Raw genomic sequence first — 13,766 nt, forward strand, 5'->3', positions numbered from 1 at the left:
TATAGACTGTATACTTGCTAATTCAACTTCTTGGGTATTAGATACAGGTTGTGGCTCACACTTATGTTCCAATCCACAAGGACTAAGAAGAAGTAGAAAGTTAAGCAAGGGTGAAGTCGACCTACGAGTGGGAAATGGAGCATGGATTGCTGCATTAGCTGTAGGAACTTATTATTTGTCGTTGCCCTCCGGGCTAGTTTTGGAACTGGAAGAATGTTTCCATGTTCCAAGTCTTACTAAAAACATCATTTCAGTTTCTTGCTTAGATGCTAAGGGATTTTCCTTTATAATAAAATACAATAGTTGTTCGTTTTATTTTAAAGAGATGTTTTATGGATCTGCTAGATTAGTCAATGGACTTTATTTATTAGATCACGACAAACAAGTTTATAACATAAATACCAAAAAGGCCAAAAAAGATGATTCAGATCTCACCTATCTGTGGCATTGTCGATTAGGCCATACAAACTTGAAACGCTTAGAAAGACTTCAAAAGGAAGGAATTCTAGAACCATTTGACTTAGAGGATTATGGTAATTGCGAATCATGTTTACTTGGCAAAATGACAAAGCAACCTTTCTCTAAAGTTGGAGAAAGAGCAACTGAACTATTGGGTTTAATCCATACAGATGTATGTGGACCAATGAGTACAAATGCTAGAGGTGGTTTCAGCTACTTTATCACTTTCACTGATGACTTCAGTAGATATGGTTATGTCTACCTAATGAAGCATAAGTCTGAATCCTTTGACAAATTCAAGGAATTTCAGAGTGAAGTAGAGAATCAATTAGGCAAGAAGATTAAGGCACTGCGGTCTGATAGAGGCGGTGAATATCTGAGCTATGAATTTGATGACCATCTGAAAGAATGTGGAATTCTATCAGAATTGACTCCTCCTGGAACACCACAATGGAACGGTGTGTCGGAACGGAGGAATAGAACCTTGCTAGACATGGTCAGGTCAATGATGGGTCAGGCCGAACTTCCAATAGAATTTTGGGGACATGCACTAAATACAGCTGCACTCACTATAAATAGAGCTCCGTCTAAAGCTGTCGAAAAGACTCCATATGAGTTATGGTTTGGAAAGCCTCCAAATGTTTCTTTTCTTAAGATTTGGGGATGTGAAGTATACGTCAAGCGATTAATTTCAGACAAACTTCATCTAAAATCTGACAAATGTATCCTTGTGGGCTATCCAAAGGAAACAAAGGGGTATTACTTCTACAATACATCTGAGAACAAGGTGTTTGTTGCTCGAGATGGTGTCTTTTTGGAGAAGAATCACATTTCCAAAATGACAAGTGGGAGAAAAGTAGACCTCGAAGAAATTCGAGTCGAACAACAAACTCTAGAGAATGCTCAAGATGGCATTCAGGATGAAACTCAGAGATCTTTAGAAGAATCTGGTGAGAATCATGGTCAATCTAGAAATGTTACCCCGCGTAGATCGCAAAGATATAGATCTCAACCGGAAAGGTACTTAGGTATTTTGACGAACGAGAGCTATGACGTTCTATTACTTGAAAGTGATGAACCTGCGACTTACAAACAAGCTATGACGAGCCCTAGCTCCAAGCAATGGCAAGAAGCCATGCAATCTGAATTAGACTCCATGTCTGAAAACCAAGTATGGGATTTGGTCGATTTGCCAGATGGCTACCAAGCCATTGGAAGCAAATGGGTTTTCAAACTGAAAAAGGACAAGGATGGGAAACTTAAAGTTTTCAAAGCTAGATTGGTTGCAAAAGGTTACAGGCAAGTCCACGGTGTGGATTACGATGAAACCTTTTCACCAGTTGCAATGCTAAAGTGTATTCGGATAATGTTAGCAATCGCTGCATATTACGATTACGAAATATGGCAGATGGATGTCAAAACTGCTTTCTTAAACAGCGTTTTAACAGAAACTGTGTTTATGACACAGCCTGAAGGTTTTGAGGATCCAAAGAATGCTAAAAAGGTATGCAAGCTAAAGAAATCAATCTATGGATTGAAGCAGGCATCAAGGAGCTGGAATATACGTTTTGATGAAGCAGTCAGTGACTTTGGTTTCATCAAGAACGCAGACAAATCTTGTGTATACAAGAAGGTCAGTGGGAGAAAAATTGATTTTCTAGTATTATATGTCGACGACATATTACTTATCGGAAATGACATTCCTTGTTGAACTCTGTCAAGATTTGGCTTGGGAAATGTTTTTCGATGAAGGATCTAGGAGAAGCACAGTACATATTGGGCATCAAGATTTACAGAGATAGATCTAAAAAAATGATTGGACTTAGTCAAAGCACTTATATCAATAAGGTGCTTGATACGTTCAAGATGGCAGACTCCAAGCGAGGCTACCTACCCATGTCTCATGGAATAACTCTAAGCAAGACTCAGTGCCCAAAAACACTTGATGAACGTAGACGAATGAATGGGATTCCATATGCATCATTGATTTGTTCAATAATGTATGCTATGATATGTACACGCCCGGATGTTGCGTACGCACTCAGTGCTACGAGCAGATACCAGTCAGACCCAGGAGAGGCGTATTGGACTGCTGCCAAGAATATTCTAAAGTACCTGAAAAGGCACAAAGATGACTTCCTGGTCTATGGTGGAGATGATGAATTAATTGTTAAAGGCTATACGGACGCAAGTTTCCAAACCGACAAAGATGATTTCAGATCACAGTCTGGGTTTGTCTTCTGCCTCAACGGAGGTGCAGTAAGCTGGAAAAGTGCTAAGCAAAGCACCATTGCGGATTCTACAACTGAAGCGGAGTACATTGCTGCACATGAAGCAGCAAAGGAAGCTATATGGCTAAGGAAGTTCATGTTAGGTTATGATACATATGACATTACATAGATCATGCGGAAACAACCATTAACCCAGGACAACATATTATTTACACATAATCATATAGCATAATTTAGATGCATAGTCTTTGTTGCGTGCCCTCCCTAGCTGCGCCCGAACCGAGCAAGAACAAGTCTTTAGGACTCCAAGTGTCGTCCCTCCGTAGATAGTCCACAGCACGTCCGGATCCGCCTTAAGATTGACCAACTAGAATCGCCCTTAAGGTACTAGAAAATTTCGGCACTTTTGAGCAAGATGTGTGGCTGAATTTTTCTCTCAAAAACTCACTTTGAATACTTTGAAACTCTTTTATAAATTGTGAGCCCTACCCTCATATTTATAGGGGTATGGAAAGGGAATCGAAATCCTATTCAGATACAAATTAATTAAACCTAGAATCCTACAAGAACTCTAATTTAATTAATTTATCAAATAGAATTAGGAATTTAATCATTAACCGAACTCTGCATGTTTTAGGAAACGTGCACGAACACAAACACTTGCACACACACGCACGGCAGCCACGATGGGCCCCATGCGTGCGCGCGAGCAGCAGCCCACGCAGCGCCCGCGCGCGCTGCGCGCTGCGCGTGCTGCGCGTGCTGTGCGCGCTGTGCGCGCTGCGCAGCCTGCTGGGCCTGGCCTTGCGCTGGGCCTGGCGTGGCTGTTTGTGCGGCGCGCTTGGCTTGCTGGGCGATGGCCTGGCTTCGTGCTGGGCCTCGTCCGGCAGGCCTCGTCCGATGCTTATTCGTACGATGCGCTTCCGATTAAATTTTCCGATTCCGGAATTCATTTCCGATACGAACAATATTTAATATTTCCGATTCCGGAATTAATTTCCGTTTCGAACAAATATTTAATATTTCCGTTTCCGAAATTATTTTCCGATTCCGGTAATATTTCCGATTCTGACAATATTTCCGTTTCCGGCAATATTTCCGATTCTGGCAATATTTCCATTTCCGATAATATTTTCCGATACGTACCATGTTTCCGTTTCCGGCAACATCTACGACTTGGATAATATTTATATTTCCGATACGATCCATATTTCCGTTTCCGGCAATATCATCGTTTCCGGAGTATTCATTTCTTGCCTGTGACGATCTTAGCTCCCACTGAAACCAAGACCCGTCGGTTCCGAATATTCATAGATGGAGTATTTAATGCCATTAAATACTTGATCCGTTTACGTACTATTTGTGTGACCCTACGGGTTCAGTCAAGAGTAAGCTGTGGATTAATATCATTAATTCCACTTGAACTGAAGCGGCCTCTAGCTAGGCATTCAGCTCACTTGATCTCACTGAATTATTAACTTGTTAATTAATACTGAACCGCATTTATTAGACTTAACATAGAATGCATACTTGGACCAAGGGCATTATTTCCTTCAGTCTCCCACTTGTCCTTAGGATCAAGTGTGCATTTCCTAATTCCTTTGTCGCTCGATGCTTGCTCTTGAACATAAGGTAAGAGTTGTCATCCTTATTACGTCCAGAGGTGTTCCTCGGTTTCAGAGTTCAACTGATCAAATAAACAGATAATCATAGCCTATGATTCATCCGAGCACGGCCATGCATTTCACAGTTTCTAGCTCTCCGAGTGGCCTTGTACAACTTTTAAGCATCTCATCCCGATTTATGGGAGGACAATCCCAATCTTGCGATCTTGAGATTAGACTTCGTTTGATAGGTGATTACCTGAGCGTTGCCTTTATAGCCTCCTTTTACGGTGCGACGGTTGGTCAACGTCAAAGCAACCAGTTCTCAAACAAGTAATCTCAAATCACTCAGGTATTGAGGATTTAGTGTCTAATAATTTAATGAAATTTACTCATGACAGATTTTCATCTCTTATAGTAAAGTTTCATAGGTCTTGTCCGATACTAGTCTTCCCAAAGTAAGTATCTATGCAAATGATTATGACATTGCCATGTCCACATAGTTCAAGAAACAGAACTACTAGTCATCTTGCATTCTAATCGTCTAACGTTTTCTATGCGTCCAATTTTATAGAAAACTCCGAATAGGGACCATTTTCAACCTTTGACTTTCAAGTTCACTTGATAGACATTTCTTAGTCACAGGACTGGTCCTGACAGTCTATCTTGAATATATCGTCAAATTTGAAGGGACTCATCATTTAATACTAAACCAAGATTAAATGGAATATGAAAACACATTTCATATATGATAAATTTTCAACCCCAATGTTTTACAACCATGGGCCTCAAACCCATCTTCTAAAACAATTCATGGAATTCAAAGCTATGCTTGATTTCCAGTGCGACAATGTGAGTGTTGCTTCTCACTTGTTGCATAGGTTTAGTTATCATTCTTTGCCAATCTTAATATCCTTTTTCATCGAATGTTCTTCGAGATATGATGAATAAGATCTTTTGAGTTTGTTTATTATGCGATCTAGTCTTTCTTACTTCGATGGTGGTTTTACTCATTTTGTAATGAAGAACCATCAAGTTAGCAGACGTTTTTCTTGCTTCAAGAGTGGTTCTACGCATTTTTCAATGAAGAACCATCAAGCCAGCAGATAGGTGATCTACCCAAGTTCAGTGAAGAACTTTAAACAACCCTGTTTTATTGCTTCTTAGGCAACAATCACTTTTACTTCAACTGTATAGGTTGCTAGTGATGCTTTGTTTGGATTTACCTATCCAAGCAGTTCATAGATATGTGGAAGACTCTCCAACTATATCTTAGAACATAGAAATTAATATTTTTAATTTCCCACGTAACAACTCATGGTCTCCAATCCATGTTGCCATTTCAAAACACGATGCTCTATAGCTCGTCCTTATCAATGGATAACTCCAAAGGGTCTTGCTTGATCCTTTGCCAGTGTTTATGCGTGTAGCATCAATATTTAGCATATCTTTATTTCCTTGAATCAAGAACTATTCTATGTACCTTTTCAAGTACCATAAGTATTCTTGATCTCAACCTAGTTGATCTTCACTTAGATCAATAGAGATTGGTATATGTTCGTCATGCCTAAAGTCATACGATACATTTTTGGCGATCCTCATATTATATCATACATGATAAATTCTTTTTCAGAATAATTCCCAATTGAATTCTATTCATGTAATTTTAGCTCATTCAATTTCAGCAGATACTGAATCCAGCTAAATTCTTTGACATATAATATAGGTTTAAGAATCTCATTTAGACTCTTTGATGTTTAACTTAGTAAATGCTTATACATAGTTCAAACATCCTTTACTTAGATTTATTCACATGGGTCGAATATCTCCAATGGAGACTTTCGTGTTTGATTTAGTAAATGCCATTACTTAATCCAAAACAATATCATAAGATCTTTGTAAATAGATCTTAATACCCAATATGTACTAAGTTTCGCCATGGTCCATCATTGATGAATAATTTCAAATCTAAGTCATTAGCATTTGAATGTTATTTTACAATAGAGAGATATGTGTGTGATACACATAGGACCAATTAAGTTTTATGTACTCCCACTAAACTTCTTATATATCTATAAGAATCATGTACATTTTTATGAAACTAAAATACTTATTAGCTTCATTAAAATACATTTCTAATTCCCAATTGCTTGCTTAAATCTGTACTTAGATTTCATAAGCTAGCTTTCCTTTTTAAGCATTTATTTGGATCCACAAAATCTATGACATACCATGTACATATTATATTCCAACATTTGATTGAGGAATACGTTTTGTCATCCAATTGCCATATGTACCAATATGCAATCATTGCTTGAATTATAGACTTAAGCATTACGATTTTGCATGAGGTTTCAACACAATCCACGCCGTGAATTTGCTTGTAACCTTTAGCAACTAATCTAGCTTTGTGTGTGAACAAAATTTCATGTTTGATGGTTTTTATCCTTAAAACAAACTTGCAACTAATAGGTGTGAAACTATTCTTGCAAATCAACAAAATTTCAATTTTGTCATCAAAACATTGAGTATGTTTTATGGCCTCTAACCATTTAAAACATTTGAGTCTATATATGGCCTCTAACCATTTTAGGGAATCTGGGTTTCGTCATAGCTTTCTTACAAGTCACAAACTCATTAATCTACATGATAATAGTTTGACTGCAAGTTGTAGGTTTCTTCACTATTTAATAGAAGAATCTCATAGTTTCATTGACCTGATCTCTATGTTTCTTTACTATCTAATAGAAGAATCTCATAGTTTCAGTGACTTGAATTCTATGCCTACTTGGGTATAGAACATCAAACATTAGAATATCAATAGCCACTTAAAGTCCTTTGAATATTCTGTTCTCCTTGAAGCACTTGTAAAGTCTTCTAAGAGATGTCTATTCTTTAAAGCCACTTCTAAAGTCTTAAAGAATAAGTTCGGATTTTCTGAAGCACTTCGAAAAGCCTCCGGAATGTCCGTTTATGTTTGTTGTTCGCCTCGAAAACTTTCGAGGTCTATTTTCTCCCACTTGTCATTTTGGAAACGAATCTCCAAAAGGACATCATTTCGAGCAAACAAACATTATGTTCTCAAAAATTCGTGGTAGAAACAATACCCTTGTGTCTCATTTGAATAAATCACAATGAAACATATATCTATACTTGGGCCTTAGTTTGTTGAATAACAAACACTAAGCTCCCACTGAGTTTAGGAACTCTTTAGATATATTATGAAAAGATATTCTGAAATTGCTTTTCAATAGCTTTGACGAATTTGGTTTAGTTTGGTGGTAGTTGAGCATTTTGTTTTAGAAATTATAGGAAAAGTCTTTATGATTCATCATTGATCGAATCAAGTACTAATTGACTTCGATCATTCCAACGTAGATATGCCATATCTTATGGAGCTAGATTGTGAAATTACAACACACAATCATTGATGATCATATTTGGTCTCAAGTAATCATTAACATGATCTAACCTAGATCTTTATGATTTCTTACCAAGTGGATTTTATACTTCTGAATCTTTGAACTAGCCAAACAGATTCAACTTATATCACATTTGAGTAAATAAACCTATATTCACTCAAATCCATGTGAAATAATAAAGTCATAAAATCTTTCTTTAGCTTTGAACTCTATCGTCTAGGCGTTCTAACAATAGTTCATATCTTTTGTTACTTTCAACAAGTAAGACTAGCTTGTCTTAAGTTGATCTAGAAATCAACCAACTTTCAAAAGTCCATTAAAATAGAGCTTTTGAATGTTAACTTGTTGATATGGTCTAAGCAACAATGCCAAAGATTAGTGGAACTCAAATCAAGGGGTTGATTTGAACCTAGTAAAGTTCTTTAAAGAGTTGTTTGTTTTAATCAAGCATATTGACTCATTCTGTAAATGACCATTTTATTCAAATGAACAAACAATCAAGCATTGTTTTTGTTCTTCTGAATGTGAGTCTTTCTGTGTTTGAAGCAGAAATTTAGGTATGCTGATTATGGAACAAAATAGCCATTAAGTTCCAGCCTTTGAAAGGACTTAAAACAAACTAGATGACCCTACAACTAATGTAGCATTGTCATGCTTCATTTCCCACTTGTAGGTCATTAGTGTATCCTAGCTTCCATTGTTTGAGTTATTATCGAAGTAAGAACCTCAAGCGGTATATGATACCAAGGAAGTTTGATTGCTAGGTTACTACTCTTTAAACATTAACTTATAGGTAGAAACGGAATCGTAAATTCCTTTCATGTGTTCCTTTGTTTTCCTATTTCTTGTACCCTTTCTTATAGTCTTAAGAATTGAATTCTTTAGTGTTGACTTTGTTAGACATGTCCAATGTCACCAACAAGGTTCTTTACCATTTTAATTTATGTTGAATATTTTGTTTCAACTAGATGATCTTACCAGAAGCTTCTAAAGTTCTCTAAGCATCGATCTATTCGAATGTCTAGGGACTAGACTCATTCGAGAATTAAATGGACAAAGATATTAGGTTGTTAACCATTGGTAAAGCTGAGCGTATTAAACTCAATGCTTTATGATCTCAAAACTACATTGTATTTTGAATTCACAAGCACCAATTGGTTTGCCATTCGATTTTGATATTCGAAAACAACCATATAAGTCGATATAAGAAACGTACATTTTAAATTGCTCACTTTCTCTCTTTTCCGTGAATCGTTCTTGGATTCACTACCAATCGAGGAAATTTACTGTTACCTTTCTAAAAGGATTTATTGCAGTGCAAGATATTTAATTATAAACAATAATTAAAACATACATTGAAGCATGCAAAGTCTAAACATTTATCATGAATAATAACTTGAAATTAAAGCAACCATGCAATTCAAACAAGTTATTAGCATTTTATTCGATTTTATTGTTCCGGCAGGTGTGAATAAAATGATTCCAAGATCCTAAAATCATTGAAGAACTAAGCACAGTTTGTCGACTTAATCCTAAAACATCTTAGGTAAGCAAAAGCCTTTTGCTAATAGTCTAGAAACTACTCTTGGTTGATAGGTACGTCTAAGAACTTGTTAGGTAAACCTATCGATTTTGCCACGACATAAAAGGACTCCTTACTTATATCGTTGAGTTTCACCAAAACTAACATGTATTCACAATTATTTGTGTACCTTGCCCCTTTAGGACCAATAAGTAACACCTCGCTGAGCGAAAACTATTACTAGATTGATGTAAAGGATATCCAAGCAAGTGTATATTTTGGCATGGCACCTTTTAACTCAATTTTTAAGTTTGGAACTTAAGGCTCTTACTATGTTGGTTAGATTTTAAGTGAACTAAAATCCTTAATCATGCAACATAATCAAGCTTTTGATCTCATGCATTTTAAGACATATTTAAAGGCAATAAATAACTTAAAACATGCATAAGATATTTGTGATCTAGTATGGCCCGACTTCATCTTGAAGCTTTAACTTCAAAGTCCGTCTTGAAAATCTCCGCGGGAGGCACCATTTTCTTCAAATAGGATAAGTTATAACTAATTACAACTATTTGATGGTACGCAGACCATATTTGAATTGAAAAATAACTTTGGTACTTTAGACCAATTACATTCAAATTAATGGTACGCAAACCATATTTTCTATCCTATTTGGGCCATACTAGTCACTTCATAACCTGCAAAACAGTACATATACAATATATACCATTCACCCATTCATTATCATGAATGGCCCACATAGCTGGTTAGTAAAACACATTATGCATCACGTAAATATTTGCAGCAATTAATCAAGGGCACCAATAATCTACCAATTATTCAGTCCTTATTAATTCTAATCAAGTTGTTTTAACCTTAAGGATTTGTAGACCTAATCAAGAGTTTATGACTAAAAAGCGCTCCCACTTAAACCAATAAATTTATATGCTTTACTAATTTTAAACATAAAAATGTATTTCTAGTCCAACCGGAAACATACAAATTTAATTAAAATTTAAAGCTCATATAAATTTATAATTGAATCCAAAAAGTTTAATTTAATTTCAGTCGTTATTTAAATTAATTCATGATTTTAATTTTAGTAAAATAATTAGAATAAATAACATTTATTATAATTACAATATTCAAAATTAAAATCCAAGAAAATAATTTAAATTCTTAATTTTAAAATTAATTAAAATTACGTGACCTGAAATTTTCAAATTAAACATTCAAAACGATCTAATCGTAACGCAAACACCCTACGCATTGCACGCCCATGGGCCGCACGCACACAACCATCGCTGGCCATGTGCGCGCAGCCCATGCGCTCGTCGCATAGCTGCTGCATCTCCATCGCAAGCCATCGCACGCTGTGGTGCTTGCTGCGCGCGCGCCAACGCTCGACGCACGCGAGCCATCGCTCGCAATGCGCGCGCGACATCGCTCGCTGGGCGCGCGAGCCATCGCTCGCTGGGCGCGCGACATCGCTCGCTGGGCGCGCGACATCGCTCGCTGGGCGCGCGACATCGCTCGCTGGGCGCGCGACATCGCTCGCTGGGCGCGCGACATCGCTCGCTGGGCGGGCGACATCGCTCGCTGTGCGCGCGAGCAATGCTGGGCGCAGCGCTCGTGGCACGCGAGCTTGCGCTCGCTGCGCGCGAGGCTGCGCGCTCTTGTGCGAGGCAGCGCGCGTTGTGGCGCAGCTCGCTTGCTGCCCACACGCGACTGCCTTGGCTCGCCTTTCGCCCATGCCCATTCGTCCATTGCTCGTGGCACACGACACAAGGCAGGGCTGCTGCCTTGTGCTCGTGCACTACGCCCTTGCTCATTGCATTCGTGCCGCACGGGCGACGAGCTCCCTTGCTCGTCGTCGCATGCCCGCATTATACAACACCCCTTAAGGGTAACACGAAGCGTCCATTGCTTCGTGCGTGCAAGTTTTATGAACGAATCGCATAAAAATTTAAAATTTATATTTAAAATTAATGACAAATTAATAAATAATATTAATTTCATAATTTTAGGGCGAAAAAATCGAAAATTTATTATCCAATTGATTTCCGATTGTTATGGATTCAAGTCTAGGTCATAAAAATTTAAAATTTATCATAAATTTACAATTTTTATGGTGGTTTTTAATCATAGGTTTCTAATTAAATTACAATTAATTATGAAAATCAAATTAATTCTAAATTATTCTAATTTTCAACAAATTAATCATAATTACAAATTAGATTGCATAATTAACAAGACTAGGCATTCAAACTTGTTAAACATATGCTGTAGGTCAATCAAAAATTCAAGATTTATCAACAAGAATCGCAAATATTTAATTTAACATCTTAAATTTACGAAATTTTGCATTCGAAAAACTAAAACCTTCGAAAAGTCATAGTTAGGCTTCGAATTTGAGAATTCTGGGTTCGGCAGAAAAGTACTATTTTTGTCAAAATTTTAGAATGCCTTTTACATGCGGAATTGACACAAAAATCACTCAATTCGGATGAGTAACGAAGAAACTGCCGAAAAACTGCGTACGTATAATTAAATAAACGCAATTTGCAATTAATTAACAATTACGAAAATTAATCACCCCTTTTAATTCTTGCAAATTTGTAATATTTAACCATGTTCATGCAATTTAGATTATGAAAATAATAAGGGGCTCGTGATACCACTGTTAGGTTATGATACATATGACATTACATAGATCATGCGGAAACAACCATTAACCCAGGACAACATATTATTTACACATAATCATATAGCATAATTTAGATGCATAGTCTTTGTTGCGTGCCCTCCCTAGCTGCGCCCGAACCGAGCAAGAACAAGTCTTTAGGACTCCAAGTGTCGTCCCTCCGTAGATAGTCCACAGCACGTCCGGATCCGCCTTAAGATTGACCAACTAGAATCGCCCTTAAGGTACTAGAAAATTTCGGCACTTTTGAGCAAGATGTGTGGCTGAATTTTTCTCTCAAAAACTCACTTTGAATACTTTGAAACTCTGTTATAAATTGTGAGCCCTAGCCTCATATTTATAGGGGTATGGAAAGGGAATCGAAATCCTATTCAGATACAAATTAATTAAACCTAGAATCCTACAAGAACTCTAATTTAATTAATTTATCAAATAGAATTAGGAATTTAATCATTAACCGAACTCTGCATGTTTTAGGAAACGTGCACGAACACAAACACTTGCACACACACGCACGGCAGCCACGATGGGCCCCATGCGTGCGCGCGAGCAGCAGCCCACGCAGCGCCCGCGCGCGCTGCGCGCTGCGCGTGCTGCCCGTGCTGTGCGCGCTGTGCGCGCTGCGCAGCCTGCTGGGCCTGGCCTTGCGCTGGGCCTGGCGTGGCTGTTTGTGCGGCGCGCTTGGCTTGCTAGGCGATGGCCTGGCTTCGTGCTGGGCCTCGTCCGGCAGGCCTCGTCCGATGCTTATTCGTACGATGCGCTTCCGATTAAATTTTCCGATTCCGGAATTCATTTCCGATACGAACAATATTTAATATTTCCGATTCCGCAATTAATTTCCGTTTCGAACAAATATTTAATATTTCCGTTTCCGGAATTATTTTCCGATTCCGGTAATATTTCCGATTCTGACAATATTTCCGTTTCCGGCAATATTTCCGATTCTGGCAATATTTCCATTTCCGATAATATTTTCCGATACGTACCATGTTTCCGTTTCCGGCAACATCTACGACTTGGATAATATTTATATTTCCGATACGATCCATATTTCCGTTTCCGGCAATATCATCGTTTCCGGAGTATTCATTTCTTGCCTGTGACGATCTTAGCTCCCACTGAAACCAAGATCCGTCGGTTCCGAATATTCATAGATGGAGTATTTAATGCCATTAAATACTTGATCCGTTTACGTACTATTTGTGTGACCCTACGGGTTCAGTCAAGAGTAAGCTGTGGATTAATATCATTAATTCCACTTGAACTGAAGCGGCCTCTAGCTAGGCATTCAGCTCACTTGATCTCACTGAATTATTAACTTGTTAATTAATACTGAACCGCATTTATTAGACTTAACATAGAATGCATACTTGGACCAAGGGCATTATTTCCTTCAGTTCATAGGCGAACTTGGTGTAGTCCCCTCCATTAAAGGACCAATAGCCCTGTATTGTGATAATAACGGAGCTATTGCACAGGCAAAGGAGCCTAGACACCACCAGAGAGTCAAGCACGTACTTCGTAGATTTCACCTTCTACGAGAGTTCGTTGAAAGAAAAGAAGTCGAGATAAGCAAGATTGGAACTGATGACAACATATCAGATCCATTGCCTAAACCTCTGCCGCAGGCGAAGCACAACTCGCACACTGCAGCTATGGGAATCAAGCATATTGGAGAATGGCTTTGATATCCTTATTTAATGTTTTAAAGTTTTAGAGTTTAAATCTTTGTAAGACATTATTGGTTAATCATTCACAATAAATGAATAGAATTCATTTTTCCATTTAATTTGTGGTTTATTAAATGACGAGTCCCTTCAATTT

Source organism: Spinacia oleracea, chromosome 6, assembly GCF_020520425.1.
Source record: "Spinacia oleracea cultivar Varoflay chromosome 6, BTI_SOV_V1, whole genome shotgun sequence".
Classification (NCBI taxonomy): domain Eukaryota; kingdom Viridiplantae; phylum Streptophyta; class Magnoliopsida; order Caryophyllales; family Amaranthaceae; genus Spinacia; species Spinacia oleracea.